Consider the following 20,163-nt stretch of genomic DNA (forward strand, 5'->3'; position numbering starts at 1 on the left):
TGCCCAGGCAGTGAAAGGACAAAGACAGATGTGACATGACTGCTTGCCTGAAGGAGCTTTCTGATGAGTCAGTGGTAATGGACGTGCATCCAGAGGTGCAGGGGGGAGGGTGCAGTGAGGCCCAAGAAAGACAGCAGTCAGAACAGTCTTCCTGAAGCAAATATCTATGTATTGTAATCAGAATTTTAAAATTGAGCAAATTAAAGAAAATATGAATTCCAAGGTAAGCCCCAGAGAAATCTTTTCCAAGTTCCTAACATCGTCTGTGTATAAATATTCAATAGTTAATCTGTCACAGATAGGATTTTGTAAATAAATTCAGACATGACCTTCATTTGCTTTGTGCTCTAGCAAAAGTAACAAAGTTCCTATAGCCACAGAGAGCCCCTGGTTCCATTACAGCAACCACGTTGGCTTAGAAAAGCCACAGACAACTGAGAAGGGAATACTTTGAATACTTTAATACTTCTTTTAAAGCCATGGCAACCATAAAACAGTTGTAGAAATAAAGAGTTTTGAATTTTTGACATTTTTTTTTAAATTTCAAGTGTTCTGGATTTGCACATACTTAATATTATAGTTAAGACATTATGAATCTGAAGTGGCCTAAGGCTCCTTTGTCAAGGATTCACTGAATAATTTTAAGTTATAGAGGAATTTTTAAATGCTTTGTCATTTTGAAAGCATTTATAATACTTTGCAGAAACTCATTAACCATTCAGACATTGAGTAAGGCCATGGGTTTTTGTAGATTTTATTCCATACCTTAATATGAGCCATAGTAAGACAAATCACTACATTAATGAATAGATTTTTACTTCACTGAAAATGATATCTGGATTTTTCAGCTTTTAATTTTTATAGATCATGGCCAATGGCCTCAAAACAGCTCCATGGGTTACTGAAAAACATTTTTGAGGATTCATTAATCTACTTAGAAGCATTGGTATTATGCTTTCGTACTTAAAACTAAAAAATGAAATAAATTTCTTTTTTGTATAACTTTTCTCTAGGATTTAATACCATAGTGTCTAATATTAGTTCAGTGACCTTTCTTGTCATATTTATTCACATCTGAAGGAGGAAAAGAGTGAATTCTTAAATAGAATAAAAAGACAGAATTTGTTTATCTTTCTAAAAAGAAAATAAAAACACAAATTTGTCTTTATTTTTCCTTATCGTAGAACAACCAAAATGTGTGCATGTCATTTAGCTCCATAATGAAATTATGTATTGCTCAGAGCACTCTGTACAGGATTTTATTATTAATGATTTTGACATCACAAAGATTAATGTATTATTACTGAAAAATCAATTGCTTAAAATAAGTTTAGAAAGTGATTCAGTTGAAAGATAATTGAGGCTGCATCTAAACAAAATGTTTCAGTGCAGTGAAGCATGAATCATAAATTTAAGTAAACATGTATTACTTTACATTTTTCACACACTCTCCAATATCAGCATTAGAAATGATGAGTGCAAGTTTCACTTCTACACCCTATACTGTCAAATACGGAGACATTTAGGTTTTGATACCATCATGTTCATAGGAACTTCGCAAATCTCAACCACAGAGTCACTGTCAAATCTGGATGTCTGCATCTGCTGATTTTCTTGGAAGCACCATCCATGAGGGACATTGTTTTCAATAGCCTGGTCAAACCATATCCACATGTATGTTGTTGGTCGTGAACTAAATCTATCACAAATCTTGAAAAAATAACCAATTCAAAATGGATGCCCTCCTGAGTAGAGTCTCCTAGATCGTGAAATCCTGGCAAGGAGGACCAACGCTGCCTTCTTTGTCGAACCCTCAGAGCCTGGCACACAGTTTTGGTGAATAGATGTCTGTAGAATAAAACTTCACGTAACCATTGGTTAGTCATACCATCATGAAATATGAAGAATATCCCCTTTTTTAAATTTTTTTTAATGTTTATTTATTTTTGAGACAGAGAGAGACAGAGCATGAACAGGGGAGGGGCAGAGAGAGAGGGAGACACAGAATCCGAAGCAAGCTCCAGGCTCTGAGCTGTCAGCACAGAGCCCGACGCGGGGCTCGAACTCATGGACCATGAGATCATGACCTGAGCCGAAGTCGGACGCTTAACCGACCGAGCCACCCAGGCGCCCCAAGAATATCCCGTTTTAAACTTAAGGTTACTGTTGCCAGTTGTCTGCCCTTCCTCTGAATTTCTACAGCACTTGTCTAGAACACACATATGGAACCGTACTGCTTTATATGAGATATTTTTTTCTTTCTCTTCTTCCCTTGCCTCTCTTCTTAAATTTGATATATGCCATGTCTTTAAACAAGCTGTAAACACCTAGAGAACAAGAACACTGTCATATGTTCCTTTATGGTTCCAAACAATCTTATAAAGCAAAAAGTTCAAGAAAATTTCAGATAAAAAATAATGTTCTATTTTCTTCCTGAAGTATACTTATTCTTTTATAATCTTCATGGTTTTATCCATCTACTTGACAATTTACAATGAGGGCAATCTATTAAATGTACAGAACCCACATGTATATTAAGATGAGATAAACCAGGTTCTGATAATTTTAAAGATATTTGGGATAGTAAGAGCATTTTCCAGAGAAAATCCTTATAGCATAGTCCTAAAGAGAGTTCCTTCCCTCTTCCTATCCATCTTCAACTTTAAGCTATTTCTCTTTCCTGGCCAAATTCCTCCTGGAATCGACAGGTTTGTAGACTTTGAACTCATTCTCGCATAAGGAACTAGTGTGGAACTCTATCCAAGCGTCAGGCCAAGGACAAAGGATGGAAAGCAACAGGAACTGGGATGAGCTTGCCACTTTGAGTTCCCAAAGCAACTGCCATCAGCCTTTTATGAATGTGGAGAGTGTTCCTGATGCTGCAAAGACCAGTAAAGAATGAATGGGAGGACAAAATTTTTCTCCCAGTTAAGATTTGGAGAGGACAAGAACTCAACAATCAAAGAGGATTTGCCAGACGCCTCAGCAGGCAACTGACAGCCTGCCTGCCTCTACAACCAGAAGCCCCTCCTCCACATCCCACCACCTCTGAAACTCCCAGTCTGAGATACCCCTACAACCAGACCTGAGCTGTAGTGAGCCAACAAGGAAAAATCACATCTAAAGGAGGTCATCAGCCAAAAGAAACACAAAATAAATTTCCAATGAGACAGAATGGCTGTAGGAGAAAATGTAAAAAATTATTTTAAAATAATAAAAAGAACAACACCAAAAGAGATTCCAAAATCTGACGACTTCTCACTATCGCCACCAGAGCTACTATATTTTATGCCATCGTCCTCTCATGCCAGTGTTATTGCAATACTTCCTCTTCTAATTCCTAATATTCCTAATATTGCTCTCCTTATTGTCTTTTCACATAGAAGTCAGATTTTTCTATTGAAAAAGCAAGTCAGAGGAGGCACTGTGAAAGATTTTGGCAGCAAGGGCTTGGTTTATGAATCCCCTAAGACATTTCATAAAAACAGAGAAACTAGAAGAGCAAAACCAAACAGCCATGGACAACATTGATGACAAAACTAGGTGACAAGACTCCCCCACAAATAAGGAGGTGGTAAAAGCCTCTAAAATCCATGTAATATCAGCATTTGTATGAGAGGAAATGGAGAGGAGGCACTTAGGCTTTAGTTAGCCCTGAGCACGGTAGAGCCCTACAATCAAGAATACGTACCCTCTGGAAAGTTCAGTGGACCAATCTAAGAGTCACAAAGAAACTTTCAATTCACAGTGAGTGAGGAAGACTACCATGGACTATATACTATAATGGTACTAGAGTAGTCTGGGTCTTATAAACTCCTGACACTAACAAACCAAAACTTGTTTTCAAGTCAAAGACCCACACTGTAGAAAAATTACTTTTAGTAGTATGTAAATTGAACGAGACAGGGAAATGTGGACAAAGAGATGATCCATATAATAACATTGGAGGAAGGAAATAAAGGAAATTATATTGCAACTTTATCAATCCAGCAAAAAAAAAAAAAAGGAAAAAGAGAATAAAAGGTTAACAAAAATTATAAATTACAAACATAAAGGCAGAAGGAATAAGCCAAGCAAATCAGGTATTACACTAAATGTGAAACATTGAAATCTATCACTAATCAGACTGGGTTAAAACAATAACAAAAAACCTATAAAGAGAAAAGATCCTAAGACTTCTCATCACTAGGAGAATTTTTTTTTCTTTTTTTATTGTATCTATATGAGATAATGGATATTAACTAAACTCTACTGTGGTAGAATGATTGCTGTGGTAATCATTTCATAATATATGTAAATTAAACCATCATGTGATACATCTTAAACTTATACAGTGATGTATGTCAAGTATTTCTCAATGGAAAATAAACAGGCTATTTGTTGCTTCAAAAAAATACACTTATCATTAAGTTATAAAGAATGGTCGAAAATAACAAGGTAGGAAAGGAAAAGAAAAAAATACCAGGCAAAGGCAAAGAGAAAGTAAGTGGGAATAGAACCAACAGGGTGAAATATAAAGTTAAAAGCAATAAATAGTATACAAATAGATACTACATCAGAAGTATAATATATAAAGCAAAAGCATTCAAAATGGAACAAGAATTTGATATGTATACTATTAAAAGCCTAGAATAGTTTTTTTCAGAATGAGATAGATCTGGTCAACACAAAAAATGCAGCATATATTTACCAAATTGATGATTTGTCTGGCTATAAAGAAAACCCTCTTGTCAGAATAAAATCCAATTAAGTTGGAAACAAAGTTTTTAATAAAAACCTTGGGGTGCCTGGGTGGTTCAGTCAGTTAAATGTTCAACTCTTGATTTAGGCTCAGGTTTGTGAGATCCAGCCCCAAGTTGGGCTCTGTGCTGACAGCATGCAGCCTGCTTGGGATTCTCTCTCTCCCTCTCTCTCTCTCTCTGCTTCTCCCTTGCTCACACACAAGTGCATGTGTTCACTCTCTTTCAAAATAAACAACTAAAAACTTAAAAAAGAAAAATCTCAAGTACTCAGATATTAGGAAACACTCTCTCCTCAAGAGCACTTGTATCAAAGAAGATATAAATGTGAAACAATAAGCTACATAGGAAGCAACAAAAAGAAAACACTTTGCAGCAGATAAAGTAGTGTGCAAATTTTATTAGAATATCAGTGTCTTTGTTGCAAGATTTTGTGCTTATGTGTTCCTAAATCAGAGAACACAGTAAATGTTCAATAAATATTTATTTACTGAATACATACCAAAACCAATGGGGCACAACAAAAACATTCAGATGAAAACAAAATATTTGGTACTTACCATCAAAAATTACAAAAAGCATAACAAATCAAAAAAAAATTAGAAAGATGAAATTAATACAATGGCTCAAAAGATTAATTTTTCATGAAAAAAAATCCAAAAGTTTTCATACTTTGAAAGTATGAAGATTATTAATTAATCTGATCAAGAAAAGAGAGGGGAACACAAATGAATTTAGGCATGAGAATGGAACCATAGACAAAGGAAAGTGAAAATAATTACCAGAAAATATCATATGTAATTCTACGGCTTTAAATTTATAAATCTCTTAGGGGAACCCAGGTGCCCCTACGGCATCAGTTAAGTATCCAACTTCAGCTCAGGTCATTATCTCATGGTCCGTGAGTTCGAGCCCAGCAGTGGGTCTGTGCTGACAGCTCGGAGCCTGGAGCCTGCTTCAGATTCTGTGTCTCCCTTTCTCTCTGCCCCTCCCTGACCCACACTCTGTCTGTCTCTCAAAAATGAATAAATGTTTTTTAAAAAGTTAAATTTATAAACCTCTTAAAAAGGATTATTTCCTAGCAAAAGAGAAAACTATTAAATTTGACCTCAAGAAGAAATTGAAAATTTGAAAAACTGTAAAGGTGAAAAGGAAAAACACTATATAATTTAAAATACAATTCCATGAGGTGACTCAAAAAAGCAGAGTTGTAAGCATCAATCTGAAAAATATATATAACATTGTTATGTTTGTATCTATTTCAGTTGGCATCCCTCCATAAAATAGTTACAATTGCCAGGAAGAGAAACTTTCCCAGTGTCTAGAAAAGGGGCCAATGGGCGTACACTACTACCTAGCAACTCCTTAGAGAGGCTTTCCCACACAAGTATAAGCAGCCATAATCACAAATATTCACTTGTAATGGTGAAGATTTGAAAATAATCTAAGTGGGAAAACAATCTCCATGGGAGGGGAGTGAACAAACACATTGTGATACATTCAACCAGATGATTTTATGTGGCAGTTAAAATGGATACAGCTCAAAAATGTGTTGAGTGAAAAAAGCAAGTTGTAGAAAAATATTTGTATATGAAGCCAGTTATGTAAAGTTTTAAGATAAACAAGACAATGACTCTACATTTGTTTCAGACGGGTATGCATGTAACGGAGGATAAGAATATGGACCAGATACACAGTTACATCACAGGAACTGCCTGCAGAGAGAAGCAGCAGCAAGTACCCTAGAAAGAGACAGAAACCTCAACTTTAATTTTTGCCATTTAAAAAGAGATCTAGAATAAATATGACAAACTGCCAATATGTTTTAAAATTCTGTGAATATGCAAAATTCTGTAAAACTCTTAGTCACAGTCCTAAATTTATATTGCCTTCCAAAAGCTCTTTTCTACATTCCTTTCCTCCCGTTAAGTTCCCAGTTTCCTGAGAGGCACCCAGTACTGTCTCCTTCCCTATACCAACCAACTCTCCAAAAGCAGTCTGATATCTGCTGTTGGTATTTAGAGTAATTTAAAGCAGCTTATTACTCTCAGAAATATCTAATTATCTAATTGTTGAATCTGGATCTGTAGATGTACTTCCCAAACATTAAAATAGCCGGGAAGATAGCTCCATCTTTGTAATTGTAGTGCTCTCTTTCTGGGGAACTGCTTTTCCCCAGGCTCCTGGAACCACATCTGCTGGGCAACCTTTTATATCCCTGTGTGTAATTCAAGTCCAGCTCAATAGAAAGCAATTAACTTGAGTATTGTTTTATTATTAAATTAATGCAAGAGACTTGCATAGGGACATTCTAGTAGTCATGATACTGCATATAATTGCATAAGCACATGTGTCAGTTCCCTAGATGGATAGGGTGACCAAACACATGAGAAATCTTAGTTTTCCTTAGACAATAGTTTGCTGGTTGACTATGTGTTTAGAGAAATACAGGTAGGGGGATGGTTGAGTTTGGAATTAGGCACTTGATACTCTCAAGGCTGCTTCTTCCTCAAAGGGACCAGGAAGCTACTTCTCCAAAATGTGCAAGCTGTGGAGCAGGATACAACTTTTTGGCTGTGCACACATGGGCAGATTGCCACTGGCTGGAACAGAAAGCTTAATAACTTCTCCATTAGCAAGGATTTAGACTTTACCTCAGCTGGTTTTAAATAAGTTTTAACATAATTCAAGATTCCCTCAATGAGTACAAACAACATATACTTTCTAGTAGGTCTGGTAAATGTTCTTAGATTTCTGTACCCCTTAAAATCAGGTAGTAAACAATTTATAATATTAAATAACTAAAAGCTTGGTTGACTATAGTTTCATTAGTTTTTTTTCTTAATTGGCCCATTAAACTCATTTATAGGATCTGAACATTTCTTACGAAAATTAGAAACTTCTGCTTCTATTATAAGGAAATCAGATAAATGACTCATGAAAATGTTAGAATCAGGGGCGCCCGTGTGGCTCAGCTGGTTAAGCATCCGACTTCAGCACAGGTCACCATCTCAGGATTCCTGAGTTCAAACCCCGTACAGAGCTCTCTGCTGTCGGCACAGAGCCTGCTTTGGATCCTCTGTTCCCCTTCTCTCTCTGCCCCTCCCCTGCTCATGATCTCACTCTCTCTAAAATAAATAAACTTTGGGGTGCCTCGGTGGCTTAGTCAGTTAGGCAGTTAAGCATCTGACTTCACCTCAGGTCATGATCTTGTGGTTCATGAGTTCGAGCCCTGCATCCAGCTCTGTGCTTGACAGCTCATAGCCTGGAGCCTGCTTCAGATTCTGTGTCTCCCTCTCTCTCTGCCCCTCCCCAACCCATGCGCTCTCTCTCTCTCTCTCTCTCTCTCTCTCTCGCACACAACTAAACATTAAAAAAAAATTAAATAAACATAAAAAAGAAAATGTTAGAATCATACTGATAATTTAAGTATATAATTGCAAGTTATATGTTCAATTACCTAAATTTAAATGATTGATTTTGGTAATAATGCATTAAATGTATAATATGCCCATGCATTATTGCTTCTTAAATATCAATATCCATGTTTCATAGTAGAAAAATTGCTTAAATAGTTTAGGAATAAAATTATATACTCAGGGTCACTTGTGTTAATGTATGTGACTTCTTGGTTTGGAAATATATTCATATAGGTTCCAGTTTCAAAACTATTTTATATTCTGGGTTTGATATCAAGAAGTTTTAATCTTATAATATGTTAACACAAAATACTTGATAGCTCTGTGAAAACTGTTGTAATACAGAGAAATTATACTGGCATTAGAGTTAAGAAAAGTTCATAGTTCAAAGTTCATTTTTATTTGATATATATTAGAAATAAAATGTGAACTATTCCTCTGAAGGAAAAAGTATACAATCACATTTCCATAAGACTGAGGCAAAATAAAGCAAACATTTACCTCTAAACTCTCCATAATTTGCAAACTGTAAATTATGGATAAATCTAAAATGGAATACTCATAAAATACATTTGTCTGAATATCAAATATACCCCCCCAATGTAACTCTTACTTAGACTAAAGCTCTGATGAAATTAAGTAATGGCATTTCTGTAGTTATTCAGAAAGATGATTGACTCCTAAACAAAACATTAATAATAATGGGCACTTTGGCTCTGAACAAATGTGTTAATCCCCTTTCCCTTAAAAAAAATGGAATTCTTGAAAAGCACAGTATGTCAGGGCTCACTCAGCAACATATGTACTAAATTTGAAACAATACAGATAAGATTAGCATGGTCCCTATGCAAGGATGACACACAAATTCCTGAAAAATTATCTTTCTTAAGATATAGAAGCAACCCAAGTGTCCATCGATAGAGGAATGGATAAAAAAGATGAGATATATATGTATACAATATGTATATATTTTTCCATGAATATTATATATATAAGAATATTACTCAGCCACAAAAAAGGATGAGGTCTTGCCATCCGCAACAACATGGATGAACCTAGAGGATATTATGGCAAGTGAAATAAGTCACAGTTGAAAGACAAATACCATATGATTTCCTTTATATGTGGAATCTAGGAAACCAAATGAATATACAAACAACAAATAAACCAGAACCAGACCTATCAGTACAGAGAGCAAATTGATGGTTGTTGGAGGGGAGTGGGGGTGGGGGGTGGGCAAGACGAATAAGGAGGAGTGGAAGATGTGGGCTTCCAGTTGTGGAATGAGTGGGTCAGCAAAATGAGAGTAAACAATAAGGAACGTGGTCTGTGGCACTGTGATGGGATCGTACACTGACCAATGGTGACTCACACTTGTGGCGAGCATAGCACAATGCATAGCGATGTTGAATCACGACGTTATACACCAGGAACCAGTGTAGCATTGTGTGTCAAGCACACTCAGGAAAAAAAAAAAAAAAAAAAAAAAAAAAAAGCAAGCACAGTGTATCATCCAGAGTGAGGTATGCTATAGGTAAAAAGTTGCCTTGTGGCCATAAAGATTTTTAAATAAATGTTTCTAAAATTCTTTAGAATAAATGTTTTAAAAGATTGAGCTCTAGACCTTGCTGCAAAGAACATGATTGTGTTTCAATGAGTGGCAGAAAAGTCACTGCCATATTGTGTCAGCAAAACCTTCCAGAAATCTGCTGTGCAGGGTGTCAGAGAAAACTATTCACAGGGAGACATCTGCCCAGAGGCACTCTGCTAAAATCACCAGGGGAAGCTGCTGGCAGCTGAGTCCTGCTCACCACCAGGCACTTCAGGAGGCAGAAGATGGAGAAGCTGTAAGTGCCACAGAAGCCTGCCTAGTGAGGGTGCTCTGGCACCAGGAGGCAGAGTCCTTTGGTCCTTCAGTGTCTCTCCATCATCCACTTGCAAAGCCTCGACACTTTGGTGGCCACAGAAAAATATTTACGGGCCCAAATTTGTTCTCGCAGAGTAATATAAAAGAGTGAATTTGGAAGTGGAAGGCTCTAAATCAATAACAATTACATTTGGTCAGGTCACATCCACATGGCTGTCCTGATTTGTGTGCAGTGTTCCTCTAACTGGTGATCTGGAGGCCCTGGCTTTTTCTTCTGTGTGATTTTTCTATCTTCTGCATGCAGTGTTCAGTGTCACAGCACTTGGTTGTATCAAATCAGTCAAAGGAAAAAGATCATGAAGAATGTCATGAGAAAGTTTCTAAGGGCAAGGTCCAGAAGTGGCATGTATCACTTCTACTCACACGTCATCGGCAAGAACCCAGTCATATGCTCACACCCAATTGCTAAGATAGACTAGGAAATGTAGTCAAGCTGGTACCCAGGAGGGAGAAATGGTTTTGGTGACTAGTTAGTCTCTGTCACAGATAATTTCTCTTAACTTATTATTTTATTATTCCTGGAAGCAATGCATTTTGACTACAGTCACCACAGTTACCCCTGGCCTGGATGATAGTAATATATGTGTGTAATATCCCCAGATGTCAGCTGGGGCCCCTCCAGCCCATTAAAACCTGATGATAATGGTAATACATGTACATATATATTGAGATGTCAGCTAAGAATCCTCTGCCCACTGAGTTCCAGATAAAATTTGCCCAGAACCCTAGTTTCATGTCCCAGAGAGGTCTGCAAATTCCCAGAGTTCTTCATATTCTCCTAGTCTTCTCCATGTCTAACTTCTGCTTTCACACATAATGTTGCAATTCCTCACTGCTCTGATCCAGATATGAAATCCAAATCCTTCATCGATTTCCACCCAAAAATAATCATTTAAACACACACGCACAGGTATGGAAGACTTTCCTGAAGATTTGCGAATGCCAGAGGAGGTTTAAATTATAGCAGGAGGAATAATTTCAAACTATATACTAAGCAACCTCCTGTCCTTTAGTACCAACTAAAATTTCTGACGCTCTTCTCATCATTTGGTTTCCTTCTTCACATCATGTCGCCATCCCTTTCTCCCCAGAGTCTCTTTACCTCTCAAGAAGAAAATCAATCCCCTTTACTTTATCATGCCAGAACAACTTAACCATTTTTATTAGTTGTTTCTTAAGTTCCTACTGACACCAGTGTTCTGGGAGTCTTATTTGCCATCCCCAGGGAGTCTAAATGTACTCTAAGAGAAATCCATGTGCTGGTTGTTAAAGCTAAAATTTTTACATTATTTCATATAAAGTCAAAATTGACTTGATTACTGACTCTACTAAGAGTTCTACCAGATCAGCTTTCCCAGCGTGTGTTCTATAGTGCAACTGTCCTATGAGATAATCTGCAGACTAAATGCATACATAAATAAGCGAGATCTACAATCAAGTAATTTTAAGAAACTTTGCATACTATACTCCCCTTCTTGGAAATTCATAATGCACATTCAACATATTGACAGCTGGGAAAAGTCATGTACCTGTTTAGCTGTGATAGTAGCTAACTTACTTGATGACATAACCTTTTTTTGCACAAAATGCCTTCTACTGTACAGAATATACAGAATGTAGAAAGTCCTTTCTAGCTACAATGTTCTGAAACACTATAATTCTTACACACCTATATGACTAATGACAAAACAACCATAAAAAAAAAAATGAGCCCAATAGCCTGGCCAGATGGGAACTGTCACACACTTTTTTTACTGCAGGAGCCCTCTCCCTCTCTGGTGACCACTATGTCCACCCAGAGTTTAAGCCATCTGGTTATTCTAAGAGAGTGAGGCAGAGACTTTCAGACACTAATCAGAAATCACCAGGAAAAAAGAAAGCAAATTTCCCAGCTGGTGCTAAAAGCTCCCATCTCTCCACTTTGATCTTCACCAAGGCTACTTGAGGCAGGGCTTTGACTGACTAACAAATGTCCCCTCCCTCTTTCCTATTTGTATTTCCTGTGTTGTCTTGAGACAAGCTGCTTCTGCTCCCTGACTCCTCCCCAATATTTAACTTTTCACCAATCCTGGACTTTTGATCCTTTTGGTTAAAAATACACTTGTTTGTAATGTAATCAAATTTTATACCAAGTCAGCAGTCTAGACAGTAGGTGACTTTTATTGGCCCTTCTAACCTTGACACTATGAAGTAGTTTGACTTTTCCTCTAGTAGAACACATTGACTAGCAAACTTAAAAATTCATCTTAAGTGAGAAATACTATTGGATAGCACAATTCATTTCAATGCTGTCACCAAGTCACAGGCCCATGTTTTTATCGCTTTGAAAGTGTCTTGAAAAACACAAAGTGTGATATAAATACAGTAAATCATTAGTATTTCCTGTCACTTTCTTTGGGAAAATATTTATTTCTGCTTTGGGTACTTTAGACTCTGAAATAAATGTATTGAAGTCTTCTTTCAGATAAATTAATTAACTTTTTTTAAACGAGGTAGAAGTCTTTATATTAACTGACTGTAAGTTCTTTGCCTGATACATGTGTTGCAATTGTTATTACCCAGTCTAATGGCTTGCCTTTCATTTTCTTAAGGGTGTCTTTTAAATAGCAGAATTAAAAATTTTTTAAGTTTGATTTATCCACTTTCCTCCAGAATATTTATAGTTTTAATTTTTATGTTTAAGTCTGTAATCCACAAATGTTTGTGAATGATATGAGCTAGGGATCAAGATTAATTATTTTTCATATAGTTACCTGGATGTTACAGCACCATTTGTTTAAAAAATTTCCTTTCTCCATTGAAACTCTTAGTGCCTTCATTAAAAATCTATTGACCATGAATGGTAGATCTGTTTCTGAGCTCTATTCTGTCCCATTGGTTTATTTTTCTATCCTTATTCTAATATCAGAGACTCAATTACTATAAGTGTAGAGTAAGTCTTGAAATCAAGTAGTGTAAGTCCTCCAATCTTGTTCTTTTTCAAGATTGTTTTGTTTATTCTAGGGTCTTTTATACCAAAATTAATTTTAGAATCACTTGATTTATATTTAAAAATACATACATAAATACAGGTCTATTGCTGTTTTAAGTGGGATTGCATTAAATTTCTGTCAGTTTGAGAAATTCATATCTTAAATATTAGATAATGTCATCCATAAAAATGGTATAATCCTCCATTTGTTTAGGTTTTTAAAATTTCTCTTTGAAACATTTTTCATTTACTGTATAGAAATTATGCACACTTTAAATTTATTCATAAATATAAAATGTGTGTTTTTGAGAGACAGAATGCGTAGGGGAGGGGCAGAGAGAAAGGGAGAGAAAATCTCAAGCAGGCTCCAATGTGGAGCCTGACGTGGGCTCCATCTCACAACCTTGAGATCATGACCCTGAGATCACAACCTGAGCAGAAACCAAGAGTCCGATGCTTCACCGACGGCACCATCCAGGAGTCTCTCTAAAATGTTTTTAATGCTGTTATAAAGCATGCTATTTTAAAGTTCCCTTTTCCAAATGTTTGTTCCTAATATATGGAAACACTAATATCTCCACTGTCCCAGATTTACCACATGAAAACAATTCTTTAATTAAAAAGTAAATCAGTAAGTTAAACTATGAGAAATATAAACCAAGTGCAGTTTACTTGCTGATAAGACTGACTGTTCAGAATTTATTTCCCAATAATATCTTCATAAATTGATTGGCTCTTTATCCATGATAAAACTATTAAGGAGAATGTGAGAGATGGCACCAGAAATAAAAACTTCTAAAGAATTTAATTAAATGCCTCAGTTTCTATGTTCTCTGCCCTTGGCCCATGAACAAAGTTTTAATGTAGTAAGCTTTAATTTAAACTAATCTTTTTTTGTTAACGTTTATTTATTTTTGAGACAGAGAGAGACAGAGCATGAACAGGGGAGGGTCAGAGAGAGAGAGGGAGACCCAGAATCTGAAACAGGCTCCAGGCTCTGAGCAGTCAGCACAGAGCCCGACGCGGGGCTCGAACCCACAAGCTGTGAGATCATGACCTGAGCCAAAGTCAGACGCTTAACCGACTGAGCCACCCAGGCGCCCCCTTAAACTAATCTTTTAATCAGGCTCTGTGCTGACACTCAGAGCCTGGAGCCTGCTTCAGATTCTGTGTCTCCCTCTCTCTCTGCCCCTCCCCTGCTCATGCTCTTTCTCTCTCTGTCTCAAAAATAAATATAAAACATTAAAAAAGAAAAACTAGTAGTTAATCCATGCTCAAATTCAATTAGAATTTTATAAAAATCATTTTAAGCCAGTCTAGAAAATATATTTGTAAGGCGCAAAACCTGATTAATAAATCCAGTATCTATGTTATAAAATGTATACATTGCCACCTCCAAATCTTTTAAATCCTGTAACTATCTTCTCTTCCTTCCCAAACCCCTAAAGTCCTTATTCTCATACCTTTTCTTTTTTCTCCCTAATCTTTATTATTCTTAATGTCTTACCTTACATGATTATCTTACTTCTATTTTCTTTCTCCAAAATTTTGTTTAAAATCAAGTTAGTTAACATAGTGTTGTATTGGTTTCAGGACTAGAATTTAGTGATTCACCACTTACATATAATACCCAGTACTCATCCCAAAAAGTGCCCTCCTTAATGCCCATCACCCATTTAGCCCATCCCCTCACCCACCTCCCCTCCAGCAACCCTCAGTTTACTCTCTATTGTTAAGACTCTCTTATGGTTTGCCTCTCTGTTATATCTTATTTAATTTTCCCTTCCCTTTACCTATGTTCATGTTTTGTTTCTTAAATTCCACATATGAGTGAAATCATATGGTATTTGTCTTTCTCTGACCGACTTATTTCACTTAGCATAATACACTCCAGCTACATCCACATCATTGCAGATGGCGAGATTTCAATTCTTCTTGATGGCTGAGAAATATTCCATTATATATATCTCACATCTTCTTTATCCATTCATCAGTCGATGGACATTTGGGCTCTTTCCATTGTGCTGCTATAAACATTCGGGTGCATGTGCCCCTTCAAAACAGCATTCCTGTATCCTCTGGATAAATACCTAGTAGTGCAATTGCTGGGTCAGAGGGTAGTTCTATCTTTAATTTTATGAGGAACCTCCACACTATTTTCCAGAGTGGCTGCACCAGTTTGCATTCCCACCAGCAGTGTATGAGGGTTCCCCTTTCTCTACATCCTCACCAATATCTTTTGTTTCCTAAGTTGTTAATTTTAGTCATTCTGAGAGGTATGAGGTGATATCTCATTGTGGTTTTGATTTGTATTTCCCTGGTGATGAATGAAGTTGAACATTTTTTCATGTGTCTGTTAGCCATCTGGATGTCTTCTTTGGAGAAGTGTCTCTTCATGTCTTCTGACCATTTCTTAACTGGATTATTTATTGTTTGGGTCTTGAGTTTGATAAATTCTTTATAGATTTTTTGGATACTAGCCCTTTACTCAATATGTCATTTGCAAATATCTTTTCCCATTCCATAAGTTGCCTTTTACTTTTGTTGATTGCTTCCTTTGCTGTGCAGAAAGAAGCTTTTTATATTGATAAAGTCCCAATAGTTAATTCTTATTTTTATTTACCTTGCTTCCAGTGACATGTCTAGTAAGAAGTTGTTGTGGCCTAGGTCAGGTAGGTTGCTGCCTGTTTTCTCCTTTAGGATTTTGATGGTTTCCAGTCTCACATTTACATCTTTCATGCATTTTTTATTTATTTTTGTGTATTTTCATTCTTCTGCATATTGCTGTCCAGTTTTCCCAACACCATTTGCTGAAGAGACTGTCTTCTTTCCATTGGCTACTCTTTCCTGTTTTGTCGATTAATTGACCATACAATTGTGGGTCCATTTCTGGGTCCTCTATTCTGTTCCATTGATCTATGTGTTTGTTTTTGTGCCAGCAGAATACTGTCTTGATAATTACAGCTTTGTAATACAACTTGAAGTCTAGAATTATGATGCCTCCTGCTTTACTTTTCTATTTCAACATTACCTTGGCTATTTTGGGTCTTTTAGGGTTCCATACAAATTTTAGAATTGTTTATTCTGTTAAAAATGCTGGCGTTATTTTGATTGGGATTGCATTGACTATATAGATTCCTTTGGGTAGTATGGACATTTTAACAATGTTTGTTATTCCAGTCCATGAGATGGAATACTTTTCCATTTCTTTATGTCTTCTTCAATTTCCTTCATAAGTGTTCTATAGTTTTCAGAATACAGATCTTTTACCTCTTTGGATAGGTTTATTCCTATGGATCTTACGGGTTTTGGTGCAATTGTAAATGAGATTAATTCCTTGATTTCTCTCTCTGATGCTTCTTTATTGGTGTACAGAAATGAAATAGATTTCAGTACATTGATTTTATATCCTGCAACTTTGCTGAATTCACATATCAGTTCTAATAATTTTTTGGTGGAGTCTTTTGGGGTTTCCACATAGAATATCATATCATTTGCAAAGAGTGGAAGTTTGACTTCCTCCTTGCTGATTTGGATGCCTTTTATATCTTTTTGTTCTCTTATTGTTGAAGCTAGGACTTCCAATATTATGTTAAACAACAGTAGTAAGAGTGGACATCACTGTCATGTTCCTGACCTTATGGGAAAATCTCTCAGTTTTTCCCCATTGAGGATGATATTAGCTGTGGGTCTTTCACATACAGCCTTTATGATATTGAGGTATGTTCCTTCTATCCATACTTTCTTGAGGGTTTTTATCAAGAAAGGATGTTATATTTTTTGTCAAATGCTTTTCTGTGTCTATTGAGAGAATCATACGGTTTTTATCCTTTCTTTTATTAATGCAGCATATCGCGTTGATTGGTTTGTGGATATTGAACCACCTCTGCAGCTCAGGAATCAATCCCACTTGATTGTGGTGAATAATTCTTTTAATGTACTGCAGGATTAGATTTGCTAGTATCTTGTTGAGTTTTGTGCATCCATATCCATCAGGAATATTGGTCTTTAATTCTCCTTTTTAGTGGGGTCTTTCTCTGGTTTTGGAAGCAAAGTAATGCTGGCTTCAAAAAATGAGTTTGGAAGGATTCCTTCCACTTCTATTTTTTGGAACAGTTTCAGAAGAATAGGTATTAATTCATCTCTGAGTGTTTGGTATAATTTACCTGGGAGGCCATCTGGCCCTGAACTCTTGTTTGTTGGGAGATTTTTGATTACTGATTCAATTTCTTTACTGGTTATATGTCTGTTCAAAATTTCTATTTCTTCCTTTTCAGTTTTGGTAGTCTATATGCTTCTAGGAATTTATCCTTTTCTTCCATGTTGCCCAATGTGTTGGCATATTATTGCTCATAATTTCTTTTATAATTGTTATTTCTGCAGTGTTGGTTGTGATCTCTCCTCTTTCATTTGTGATTTTATTTATTTATTTATTTATTTATTTATTTATTTATTTATGTATTTATTTATTTATTTTGATAAGTCTGGCTAGTGGTTTATCAATTTTGCTAATTCTTTCAAAAAACCAGTTCCTAGTTTCATTTATCTGTTCTACTGTTTTTCTTACTTCTATATAATTTATTTCTGTGCTAACCTTTATTATTTTCCTTTTTCTGCTGGTTTAGGGCTTTATCTGCTGTTCTTTTTCCAGCTCTTCTATGTGTAAGGTTAGGTTGTGTATTTAAGACTTTTTTGCCTTCTGGAGAAAGGCCTGAATTGCTATATACTTCCCTCTTATGACTGTCTTTGTTGCATCCCAAAGGTTTTGGACTTTTATGTTTTCATTTTCATTGGCTTCCCTGTAGGTTTTTAGTTTTTCTTTAAATTCCTTGTTAACCCATTCATTCTTTAACAAGAATGTATTGGTGATCTTTCAAATTTTTTTCTTGTGGTTGACTTCAACTTTCAGAGCGTTGTGGTTGGAAAATATGCACGGTATGATCTCAATCTTTTTGTACTGGTAGAAGCCTGAATTGTGACCCAGTATGTGATAGTTCCTAGAGAATGTTCCATGTGCACTCAAAAGAATGTATATTCTGCTGCTTTAGGATGAAATGCTCTGAATATATATATATCTGTTAAGTCTATCTGGTCTAAGTGTCATTCAAAGCCATTGTGTCCTTGTTTATCTTATGCTTAGATGATCTGTCCATTGCTATAAGTGGGGTGTTAAAGTCTCCTCCTGTTATTGTATTATTATCAATGAGTTTCTTTATATCTGAACTTCTATTTTAAAGGTAACTAGATTTTTCTTTTCTTGAATAAATCTTCATAAAAGAGGCCTGTCTGGCTCCCATCATGTTTTTCTCTTGAATATCCCCCTGTCTTCATCAGGTACTCACTAAACAAACTTCCCATGTCAGCACATGCCCAGAACATAAAAGGGATTTGGATAAATATTTTAAATATGTAAATGAGTAAACTAATAGATGTATAAATTAAATGAATCTGGATTATATTATCAACTTTCCCTAAATTCTCTAACATTAGTAATTCAATAATGATTTTCCAATCCTAACCCCTGCTGAAGATTTTTGTTGCACTTGGTACCACTGACACCTTCCTCCTTCATAACTTTGTCTTGTGTTCGCTTTAATTTCTTCTTTCTTATAACATTATGTTTCTATCACATTATTTTGTTCCTTATCTTCCTCCCACTCACTTCTATTGACCTTCTAGTTCTTTTCCTCTACATGTGTTTCTTAAGAGTTCATCCAATTTCCAGTTTAAATTGATTTTATGGATCAGATATGCTACCACCTCATAGAGTGCCCCTATGAATGCAAAAAATGCAGACTTTCTGGGCAGACACAGCTCTGTAGATGCACAGATTGTGAATATAAGCCACTTTTGTACAAATCTGAAAAATACGCATCTTCCTTGGACTCAGCCAGATACACCATAAAAGAAGTCCTGTGAATGGTTCCCAAATCTAAATTTCTAGACAAACTGTCAAACCTGCATTACCTGTAAAGGGTTCATAGGAATACTATTAGGTAATATGGGATTAGGTCAAAAAATCAAAATTAGTTCCTTTCATCTAAATGTACTATTGTTTCTAAATCCAAGATTGCATTACTTTATCAATGATCAAGCCATTCTGATGTGTACTTAACTTTTTTCCCCCAGTTTTGCTAAGAAATAGTTGACATTGGGACACCTGGGTGGCTCAGTCGGTTAAGCATCTGACTTCTGACTGCAGCTCAGGTCATGATCTCGCAGCCAGTGAGTTCAGGTCCCACATTAGGCTCTGTGCTGACAGCTCAGAGCCTGGAGCCTGCTTCAGATTCTGTGTCTCCCTCTCTCTCTGCTCCTCCCCCACTCATGCTCTCTCTCTTTCTCTGTCTCTCAAAGATGAATAAATGTTAAAAAAATTTTTTTTAAAAAGAAATAGTTGACATAGATTACTCTATAAATTTAAGGTGTTACTGCATAATGGTTCAATTTACATATATTTTCAAATGATTATCACAATAGGTTCAGCTAACATCCATCTTGTCATATAGATAAAATAAAAAGAAAGAGAAAAAAAGAAAAAAAATTCTCCTTGTGATGAGAACTCAGAGGATTTACTTGTCTTAACAACTTTCCTATATATCATACAGCATCATTAGCTTTAGACATCATATTGTACATTACATCCCTAGTACTTATTTATCTTATACCTGGAAGTTTGCACCTTTTGACCACAATTTTCCCTCCCCCTACCTTCCACATAACCACAAGTGTGATCTCTTTTTCTAGGAGGTTTTGTTGTTGTTGTTGTTGCTGTTGTTTTCTGTGTGTATTTTTTTTAATCATACAGTACTTGTCTTTCTCCATTATACTTATTTCACTTAGCATAGTGCCTTCAAGGTCTATCCACGTTGTAACAAATGGTAGGAGATCCTCATTTTTTACAGCTGAATAACATTCCAGTGTGTGTGTGTGTGTGTGTGTGTGTGTGTGTGTGTGTGTGTGTATCACAACTTCTTTAACCATTCATCCATCAACAAACACTTAGGTTGTTTCCATGTCTCGGTTACTATAAATAATGCTGTTACAAAGTGGGGTGCAGATATCTTCTTGGGGTAGTGTTTTCACTTCCTTTGAAACATACAGTGAAAT

General features: G+C 36.0%; 1 long non-coding RNA gene and 1 other non-coding gene across 4 annotated transcripts in view; one reads left to right on the plus strand and one right to left on the minus strand.

Annotated features, from left to right (window-relative positions):
* The window catches only part of LOC106974863 (uncharacterized), a 342,416-nt gene that overhangs the window by 186,904 nt on the left and 135,349 nt on the right, over positions 1-20,163 (minus strand). The gene's annotated exons all lie outside the window — the stretch shown is intronic.
* LOC113600072 (U6 spliceosomal RNA) lies at positions 8,941-9,046 on the plus strand. The gene has a single exon (XR_003421040.1). It is a non-coding gene; the product is annotated as a U6 spliceosomal RNA (small nuclear RNA).

The sequence above is a fragment of the Acinonyx jubatus genome, chromosome C2 (genome assembly GCF_027475565.1).
Source record: "Acinonyx jubatus isolate Ajub_Pintada_27869175 chromosome C2, VMU_Ajub_asm_v1.0, whole genome shotgun sequence".
NCBI classification, from domain to species: domain Eukaryota; kingdom Metazoa; phylum Chordata; class Mammalia; order Carnivora; family Felidae; genus Acinonyx; species Acinonyx jubatus.